Source organism: Fundulus heteroclitus, chromosome 1, assembly GCF_011125445.2.
Source record: "Fundulus heteroclitus isolate FHET01 chromosome 1, MU-UCD_Fhet_4.1, whole genome shotgun sequence".
Classification (NCBI taxonomy): domain Eukaryota; kingdom Metazoa; phylum Chordata; class Actinopteri; order Cyprinodontiformes; family Fundulidae; genus Fundulus; species Fundulus heteroclitus.
This window is the reverse complement of record NC_046361.1, coordinates 35,792,568-35,803,353: the sequence shown is the minus strand read 5'-3', so window position 1 is coordinate 35,803,353 and position 10,786 is coordinate 35,792,568. Positions and strand designations below refer to the sequence as shown.

The 10,786-nt window shown below is 39.8% G+C and overlaps 1 long non-coding RNA gene across 1 annotated transcript; it reads right to left on the bottom strand.

The window, feature by feature from the left end:
• Positions 1 to 2,878: 2,878 nt before the first annotated feature.
• LOC110366954 lies at positions 2,879 to 5,193 on the bottom strand. The gene is made up of 3 exons (XR_004931158.1): positions 5,110 to 5,193; positions 3,370 to 3,577; positions 2,879 to 3,035 (listed from the first exon to the last, which is right to left on the bottom strand). It is a non-coding gene; the product is annotated as an uncharacterized LOC110366954 (long non-coding RNA).
• Between the last annotated feature and the right edge of the window lie 5,593 nt (positions 5,194 to 10,786).

Here is a 10,786-nt window from a genome sequence, read left to right as displayed (position 1 = left end):
TCTGTTAATAAACCCTCAACCAGTTCCTCGGTCTGCCCTTGGAGATCGCTTACATCAAAGCACCAATCAAAAACTGGTGCAGATATAATTTGTCATCAGGGATTTCCTGCAGGAGAATTATAGAGAAGATACAGGCCGATCGATACTATGGATTTTCACTGCAGTGGCTGATTGTCCAATTGCCGTGAAACATGTACCGAGATAAAAGGGCACGCCTGCCATTTTGTAACAGACTGCCGAGTCAGCATAGGGCTTGTCAGATACTTATAGGCTGCTGTGATAGAAAATTATCATGCTGCAGTGTCCGAGTACTATTTAACACATTTTCCCTCCACAGGACGGGATTCGTCTCAAATTTCTCACCCCCCCACCCCCCAGCCCACCCTCTCCCTCTTTCTGCTTTTGAGGTAGCATCGCTCTGCGTCATTGTCAAGGGGGGCTGTGGCCACACACGGGTGACGTTTAAAAGGAGCAGACACACACGGATGCCAGTGCAATGCAACCCCTCCGCAAGGAGACGTCATCTGGAATTAGGGAAGACGTTGGAGGAATGTATTAAATCCCTCAAACTCCATTCAGCGTTCACCCCGTGAATCATTTAGCACGACTTCAAAAACGTCTCTTTCAGACTAACCTTCAGAATCTATTTGTAATAGACTGATGAACATTTTTTTTTCTTCCAAGAATGTGTGCTTTTAAAGATCTGTTGCACCTGCTGGCACAAGCCTTTAGTCAGGCTTTATACAAAAAGATGTCCTCTAAACAAGTTGTATTGACTCACCAATTCAAGTCTGAAAAAAAGGCTTTCTTTAAGCTCGACTGATAGAGTATGGAAAACTCAACTTTTAATTGTAGCTCTATAAACCACCCTCAGTGTAAAGATTAAACGATAAACTGTTATTATCTTTATGTTTTATATACAAAACGCTGAATACTCAAAATTGAGTAAATCACTAGTTTTAAGAGTTCAGTTCACTGGGGATCTTTTATTATCAGGACTGTTCGGTTCTGAGCCAGCCATTCAATCACCGTGAAGTTCACAGTGTTTTGTTCAGGTCTGTTAGCTCTATAAGCCACGGTGCATAGTTGTTATGTGATGCTTTCATCTCCCACATGTCTTTCCAATCTTCAGTCTTGGTGGGTTCACTTGGGAGTTATTACCCTGCCCCTGAGAGTACACTTTAGCTAATTTGGTGAGAGTTTTTCACTCAGCGTCGCTAGTCGCGGTGGCGGCTAGCTCTGAAGCGTTTTTCGGAGATGGGAACACTAGGTGTTGGGATTACAACACAAAAATAAACTCAAATTAAACGTAAATCTGAGCCTGGTTCTGTTGGAAGTTTTCCTTCCCATTAATGGGGAGTTTTTCTTTCCACCGTCGCTTCATGCTTGCTCGGTATGAGGGATTGCTGCAAAGCCATGGACAATGCAGACGACTCTCCCTGTGGCTCTACGGTTCTTCAGGAGGAGTGAATGCTGCTTGTCAGGACTTTGATGCAATCAGCAGGGTTCCCTTATATAGGAAATATTTTGACCAATCTGTATAATCTCATTAATCTTGTGTGTGTGACTCTGGTGTCTTCTGGCCACTTGATTTTGCCACTGACCCAGGGATGATTCTGTTCTATTCTATGTATGTTACTGATATTTTATTTTAAAGATCAATACATAGACACTCTTAAATGTAAGTGATATATGGTTTTCAAAAAAAGTAAGATTAAAGGCACAGTCAGTACATTGTAGAAAAGCCTTTAGTCACATTTACAGATATAATTCTTTTGAGGTATATCTCTATCAGCTTTGCACATCAAGAGACTGAATTGCTCTAATTTAGGTTTAGATATTGATTAGGAGTATATTTTGATCCAAACTTTTCTATTGTAGCTTTGGCTGTATGTTTATGGTTGCTGTTGTGCTGGATGGTGAACCTTTGTTCCAGTCTTAAAAGACTTGATACTGGGGCAAAAGTCCACTTTCCATCAGAACAGCGATAATCTCTATCATGGGTCCCTGACAGGTGTTCTTCCAGGATTCCCCTGTATTTAGCATCATCTGTCTTCCCGTCAGCCCTGACCATCTTCCCTGCTCCTGTTAAAGAAAAGCATCACTACAGCACAGATTTATGTACCTCCTCCAGAATCACCATGAGCCATGCTGCCATGGCAGACTGCACAACATTGCGGTTTTAGATTTTATTTATTATTTCTAGTCTGCAAAAGTCTGGAATTCAAATATTTCTCTTATTTCTTTTTGTCAAAGAATTTTGCTTCTTTATCAAAGACTTTGGAAATTGACCAAAAACGATGAAAAATGGTTTAAATACTGGTCTGGAAAAGTTTACGAGTAAGATATGAAAATTGTTGGGAAATAACATGATGGCATACAGCCACTCAATCCCAATTCCTTTAATGGTCATTAAAGACAAAACAATATAAAAATAAGCAAATAGAAAAATCTCTGAAATGCATTTAGGGTCAAAGTTTTTTTTTTTTTGCTGTCAGATAGAGCTCATCTAAACTTTACCAGCACATTTTAAGACGACAGCGTGCAAGAAGGACAATTGCTCTTCTGGTCAGCATCCGTAGAGCAGCTTAATTATCCACAACCAAGACGTAGCTAACCGCATAAACTCCGGACACACACATAAACACGGACGGTTTTACATTTACTCTGGGCCGTCAGAACCGGAAGAGAGCGGTAAGACGAGAAGAAGGGGTCTGGCTGTGTTTGTGAATGATCGATGGTGCAACTCTGGGCATTTAACTATCAAAGAGATGCTCTGTAGTGAGAACATCCCACCTCTCAGCTATCACCCACCCCCTCTGCTTCAAAGGACTCCATACACAGCCCTCCCCCCCCCCCCACCACCACCACCACTACCACCACTCTTTCTCTTTCAGCTCTTCAGGTGAGGAACGAGCTGTGAAAGTTCAGGGTGCAAAAGGCTGCACGTCCAGGTCACATCAGCTCCAGGCCTCTGAGGTGCTGTGCAGATCAGAGTCGGACGTAGGTCGGCACATCAGTCACTACTGCTTGTTCTGAAACCAAAGAGGAAGTTGAGAGGTGAACGAGCGTTTTCAGTAAACTCTTTTTGTTAAGTCTTCTCTTTTTTTTAGTTTTTGTTATTTTAACTATTGTGTTATACTGTCCTGTTGTTTTATTGGTTGGTCATAGATTTATTGTGTGTATGGTTGCTAGAGCTGGTGAGTGTATTTTTGTGTTTCATTGGTTTTTACCAATATACGTCAACACTGTTGTTTTTAAGGTGCTTTATAAATAAAGTTGTATCGTATAGTTGCATCAGCTATGTGGCATCGTGGGAAATATGTTCAACAAGAACCGGAGGCTGGGGAAAGGCCTGTTGCGTGGTACCAGTGCCGACGAGCCCACGTCCGAAGGACCTCAGTAGTTCCTTGTATGAAGCACTAGAGGCCTGAACGGGGCTGGTCCTTGAATATCTTCACCTCCTGGCGAGGGCACTGTTGGATCCTCTGCTGTTCATCAACCAGGATGGTATCAGGTTGCATGATGCCTTCCTTCACCTCCCTCCTGCACCAAGCATTGTCCCACCTGGAGAAACCTGGAAGCACAGTAGAAATGGTAAATGGCCTGTACTTGTACAGCGCTTTTATCAAGTCCGAGGACTCCAAAGCGCTTCACACTGCAATCAGTCATTCATCCATTCACGGTACATTTTCTTCTGCTGTTAAGTTGCCCATACTGTACAGTCTCTTGTTGTTGGGTTTTTGTTTTTATATTTCTTTTACCCTTGTGTCTCCAGATGCTTCTATTTGCCTTCCACTTTGCTGCTGGAACAACTTAATTTCCCCACTGAAAGACGATAAAGGATCTTTCTATTTTATCTCTATTCTAGTCCAATCTTATTTAATACTCTAAGACTCATCCTGTTCATGTTTAAACGGGAAAGAAAAAAGATCTGCTTCATGAGCAGAGAACAGCTCCAGCCCACTAAAACTTTACATTGTTCCAGCAGACATTTTGGTTCCTCGGTTTGTTCCAGATTTGTTTCACGCTTTATCAGACATCTAAAGGGTTTTTTATGTCACCCACGTTCCATTTGAGGTTCTGTTCCTAATCATTTCCAGGTATTTCATCGTTTTTGTCTGCGGTTTATGATAAAAACTTAACAGTTCCCGACAGTCACAGCTTCACATTGTGATCCAGACCTGTGCCTCCACCACTGCAACACCTGTGACCAGTGTAGTTAGCACTTTTTTCAGAGTCCAACTAAACAAAAACCACCAAGCATCTGGAAACCTTGATAAGAGATGGAATATGAGTGAACAATGGAGCCATTTGATGAAGACAGATTTAGTTCTGATGAACTTGCAGAGACACGTCTGTCTTGTTTGTGTATGCAAAAATAGTCTCCACCCTGCCACCAACAACTTACAGGGCTTCATGCCAGGGAGGAAACAAGAAAACATTGCAGCTTGGTGACAGAAGCAATGACCCTCAGCTCAACCGTCTTTTACTGTTTACGGATGTGCGGTTGCCGTAATGACCCACATTTGAAGCCAGCCTGCCACTTTAGAACATCATATTTTCATAGGTTAACATTTGGCAGTGTTCCTCATTGGAAGGCCGGAAAGGTTAGGGCCAGAGCAGCTTAATCGTACATGTTGATTTTATTTTATTTCATGGAACAGGTCCAGGTTTAGAATTAAGCTGTACTGTTTAGCACAAACAAACATTTTAACCTTTGACTAATTTCATACAATTAAATTTTACAATGAAAGTGTACGAACTGTCATTACATGACAATAAAGGTACGGAGAAAAGACTTGTGTTACTTTAGGAATCTCATGAATTATTAGCAGGGGACTGTATTCATTCAGTCTTCAGCTCAACAGACAAAAAGTCCTCACTAATAACTCATTGTTGGCACACAGGAGCTATGCAATAACATCAGCTGTATTGCAAAGCCTATGGTCACAGGTGATTACTGATAGAACAATCAAACAAGAATAAATAAAAAAAATGTGTTGTTTTTAATTTCATTTAGGATTTATAAGTTAAAAAGAAGCATAGTATCTTCAATAGACCAACAACATAGCAATATACACTATATGGTCAAAACTATTCGCTCACCCATCCAAATATCCAATATCAGTTGTTCCAGTCACTTCCATGGAGACAGTTGTATAAAACCAAGCCCCTAGGCATGCAGACTGTGTTCAGAAACACTTTTATTTGTACAGGGTCATCTATCCATCCTGAAAGTAGTTAATACATTATGTATTCACAAAAGGAGGTTAAAAAATCATTCTCTTGGGGAGCTGCATGCCTGTAAAAACTCTAACCAATCTTTGCCGTTCGGTCCAAAGGGCATGAATTCGTCAAAATTTTGTTCCTGCTCTCACCCATAGATGTTATATACTCACGCCCCTCTGTTGCTCAAGTTCCAGGGAAATGGCCTTATCTGTTGGTTGTCACACATGTCAATCATTCTGACGCGCTAACATAACGCCAGGGACTGTGCTCATTCCTTCTGAGTTTCTGCTTGCTGGCTGCGCATTTCTAGTCTATGTATCCGGTTAGTTTAGCAGTTAGCGTGGTGTAGCGCTGCTACTCTCTCTGTACACTTGGAACATGGCTGAGAGTCACAAGAAGCGAACTTCGTGCATGTTTATGAAAAGAAGAAAAAAGAAAAAAAAAAAAAAAAAAAAAAGAAGAGGAAGGCCTCAGTAGAAAGAAATAAGACCAGAGTGGATTTGGGAGATTTATTTCATGCGATCCCCCTGAGGAGCGGAAGAGCAGGTAAGACGGTGTTGAGCATGAGCAGTTATTCAAAAATGGACCTGGGGAAAAATCGCGACCCTAGCTTTAAAGAGTAACTTTCCCCCAAATTGATTTGTTTTTGCCAATAAACTGTTAACAAGGATGTCTTACAGTGCTGTCTACATTTACCGCTCATTACTGCATAATTATTGAAATCCTGCTTTTGTGTCTAAAACGCTTTGTGGTGCCCTCCTAAGGTTTAACGAGTGCATCAAACATGTATAAAATGTTAAATATCTATAAATGAAGTTGAACTCCTTGAAAGTTTTAAAATGTAAAAAATGTATCTAAAAACTGTTATGGCTGATTGTGTCATGTGATGCAGTGACATGTCCAGGGCTGTTGGTGTCTGGTACAGCGGTATACCAGCTAGGTGGAGCAGCAGCCCTTTTTTTCTGAAGCTTCCTCAGGGGTTTCCCCCTCAGGGGGTTAGAGTCGGGTGAAGTGAAAGCAGCTGCAGTTCCCTTAACGTTTGCTGACATTGTGTTATTTTATGCCATTTCATTGTTGGTAATAGTTTAATGCCAACAAAGCACACAGGTATGTTTTGACCGATGCTTTGAGGATATCCAGGGACTTGATGCAGCATAACAGATGGAGACACTTCTTTGAGAAGATATGGAGCAGCGGTGAGTTTGATGTTTCTTTTCAAACTATTTTTATTCCGTTAAAAACCTATTGTTTTAGCGGTAACATAACACTCACAAGTGAAAATAAACCAGGAGTGTGTGTCATTGAATATCAAAACAAGAGGAAAATAAATATATAATATGTATTATAACACGTATTATAGTCATATTTATCATGCTCAGGGACCACAGCCTATGAAATGTTGTATGCCAATGTTGTATTGAACCCTATGGATTAATGGGATTTCACATAAATAAGATAGTCAAGGCAGATGAGCGTATACTTTGGTCAATATAGTAATGGTGTGGTAGAAGCATGATCCCAATGCAGAACATGTCAGAAGCAAAATAAAGTGATTTAATGAATAAAATGAGAAAAACCTCCAAAAAACAAAACAAAACCCACAAACTGGAAAACAGCTTATATAGGGGCCGAGAACCGGGCAGAGCAATGGAGTCACTAGAAGCAAAACAATGGATAATGAAGCAGAAAGACGGCAGATTGCAGCAAAGGAACAATGACAACAAAACAGTGTATAAGCTGAGGCAGGGTGAAAAATGACAGGTAAACCAGAAGAGCTAATCAAAGGCAATGTGGATCAGGTAAGGAGGCAGGGCAGCTGAGGGAGATAAGTAATTAACACAGGAGAGCTGAGCTGGCACATAAAGACACAAAGAGCAAGGGAGTATAGGTAAACAGAGTGGTGACAGAAATGAAGACTAAATATGCAGACAACAGAATAGAATACGTTAGAAATTAAGCACAAATGAATAAACAGATAAGGCAATATCTATCAACAAAAGATGAATCAAAATGGAAAAACAGATGACAACCAAAACATAAACACCAGTGGATTGTGACGTATATAGTGATGTAACTCGATTCCTCTGAGTTTAACCTGAGATTTAAACCATTTGCAGAAAACAGTGCCTATAAAAAAATACTCCGTAATTGCAAGGTTTTAAAATGTCTAATCTAGCAGTACATAACTCATATGAGATTTAAGCAACTAGCACGTTGTCATGTAATGAAATGTACAATTTCAGGAAATGTCTAAATCTGACAATATTAGAAATCCCGCTTGCTACAAACTAGTAAGCCCCGCTGTGTTTTCTGTTACATTGGTTTAATTACAATTCTCATTTTTAAATAATTGGCACATAAAACAACATTCACTAATTTAGAGTGTTTTCTTTTCTTTTTCTGAAAGGCAGCAGATACTGAAACAGGATCCAGCGAGCATGTGCAGTTTTGTTTAAAGAGTCACGCAGGCTGATTCACTACATGTACATGTGTTCATCAGCAAAAGACATACAAACAAGACTTTGCAAATCTTATTTGATTTATGAAGCTCTTTCAAAAGACGATTTTAGGTCTAATTGTGCTGACAAGCAAATAAGGTTCCCTGATTTAAACAAGGTTCTGTTTATGCACTTGACAAAAAAGCATAAATGTATGCGTCCAAGTGTCTAAATTCCAAAGGCAGCTCTGTTGGTGACACAGTTAGCTCAAACATATTTACCATTTCCTGAAAATAACTTTGCTGCAGTAGAAGTATTTGGAAATCAAGCAACTTGATGCACTACTGGCTCTACAAAATGACCAATATACAGTGGCAGTTAAAAGTTTACAGATTATCAGCATTTTGAGATATAAAATGAGACCATGATAAATTGTTATAAAACTTCTTCACCTATAATGTTACATTATACCCCCAGTGACATTCCAGTCTTTTCGTTCTTATATCATATCATATACGTTTTTTGCATTTTTTTTCACTAGATCTTGAAACATTCTTCATTGTTTCACCTGGAGATGCTAATAGCTGTTAGCTGCTTCCTTGTTGTAACCCCTGCTGCACATGTGCAGTACGTACTTCTGTTAAAATTGTAAATAAACACGAAAGGCTTTATTTACTAAGAAATTAAACAAAAACAAAGCATAATATATCTACATACATACATTTATATATATATTAGGGCTGGGTATCATCTAGGATGAGCCGATTCGATACGATTCTCGATACACAGCTCACGATACGATACGATTCTCGATACATAGCTCAGCTTGCTTTGATTCCAATGTCGATATTTATTACTTGGAATAAGCAAAATATGATAATTATATTGCTCTTTTATGAAATTTAAACTAAACTAAACAGATTTCCATTATAAGAAACAAGAGAATAGATTCTTAATTGCTATTAAGTGTGTTTTTGCTTGTTATCTTTGTAAGCCATTTGATGTACTGGGAACCTTTCCACAGTGGACTCAGCTTATTTTGTCAAATAACAGCTGCAATAGGCTCTGACCCCATCTAGCCTTGATCAGTTACATTTCATTTCAATTCAATTTTATTTATATAGGACCAATTCACAACACATGTCATCTCTTCACTTTACAAAGTTAATTCAATCAAATCATCCAGTTTGGTCAGAAAGTTTCCTCTTTAAGGAAACCCAGCAGGTTGCATCAAGTCTCTCCAAGCAGCATTCACTCCTCCTGAAAGAGCGTAGAGCCACAGTGGACAGTCGTCTGCATTGTTGATGGCTTTGCAGCAATCCCTCATACTGAGCATGCATGAAGCGACAGTGGAGAGGAAAACTCCCCTTTAACAGGAAGAAACTTTCAGAAAAACCAGGCTCAGTGTGAACGGTCATCTGCCTCGACCCACTGGGGGTTTGAGAAGATGGAGCATGCACCAACAGGTCAAAGCAAATTGGAAACATTTTTGGATAGATCTAACTTTTTTTTTCACTATGCTCCAGTGAACTACTTCAGTGATTTCTGCCATAGTGATGGTGTCACCTTGACCCTAGCTCTATGGCTCTGTTTGACATGATGACAATCAAAGAGATCTTTAAAGTGCTCCTTCCACCGGAGACAATATCCTGAGCCTCCATTTGGAGTTTTTCTCTCAAAGCAAATGCAGCTAGGGTCAATCCCTGGTTTCATTTCTCTCCTTTTGAAAACACAAAAGCTGCAGCCCCAAACCTTGAAACCATCATTGATCAGTTTGACGGGTTCTAAGTGTCGCTTTAATTTCTAAAGTTAAGCCAAATGCATTTGAACATTTGGTCCCGAAATCCATGCCACACCACCTGTTTTCAGAAACCCCCCTTGCCAAAAAAACTCACTTTAAATTAAAACCGCAATTGTTGCATGCTGCCGAGAGGCTGAAATAAAGACTCATTGCATAATTAGGCCAATAGCCTTAATGTCTTTTCCCCAAACAGGAGAATATGTGCCATTCTACAGCCAAAATCATGCAGATGCCATATTTATTTGCTCTTCTTTCTGGTTCAGTGACTCTTTTAATCTGCCCAATATAAAATGTTGACCCCACACACCTTTAAGACAACATTCCCTAAGCAGACAAAGCAAATGAGAGGTTGGTTACAAGGGTCAAACAGAAAAAAAAAAGTTTATAGCACGTTTACTGCTCTCTTATCTGCTGCCCGTCTGCGATGATGGGTATGAATATCCGTGTTTTGGGAAATATGCACAGCAAACACAATTCATACCATAAGGTAATGAGGACTTGCACGAGCTGTAATTGTTATTATTGCCAGACACAAATTGAAAAGCATAACCTGTCTGACACCAGCTATCAGTTGTCATTATGTAGGAAAACATGCCCTCGTTGCAGATTGCCGTCTGTTGACACCCAAAGTAATTTAGGAGATATTCGAGCCGTTGAAGGTTCTCAAAGGGGAGGACGAACACTTGATCAGAGCATTTTTATGTCTTCTGAGATGATTTGATTTCACATAATGTCTATTTTACAGCCAGATATGCCATTAATTTGCATGATAGCGAGCCAAAATGTGACATTTTTATTTAGACGTCCCCACAATATTTTGGAGGAACAATTGTGTGGTGGTTTTTCTTCTGTCAGGCGTTCAGAGCAGTGCGTCTCATTATATCATATCTAACAGAGCAGTGAATAGCTGCCTCTCTCCGCACATCGCGGTGTCAGGTCAATGTGCCATGTTTAAGTGGTGACGGGAGGAAGGAGTGGGGGTTTATTGTTGACAGCAAGATGATGATTTACCATCCAGCTATGCATTGTTGTTTTCCGACAGAAGGAACAAATACTGATAGGAAAACAAAGTTATTGCATTGATGCTTAAAACTAAGTGTATACTCACTTAGGTCTATCTTTGTATATTAGGACACCTTTAAAAAAAGTTCTGGGTGACTAATAGCCTGATATTAGATATGCTGTTATCATATCAGAAATCATTTAAAGGAATCGTCTCACTGCATGGCGTAGTGTCATGGTGTAGAAATGTTGTATTTCCTTTTCCCATATTTCTTCAGCTCATTAATTAGATAAAAATTAAAATCACTGTAGG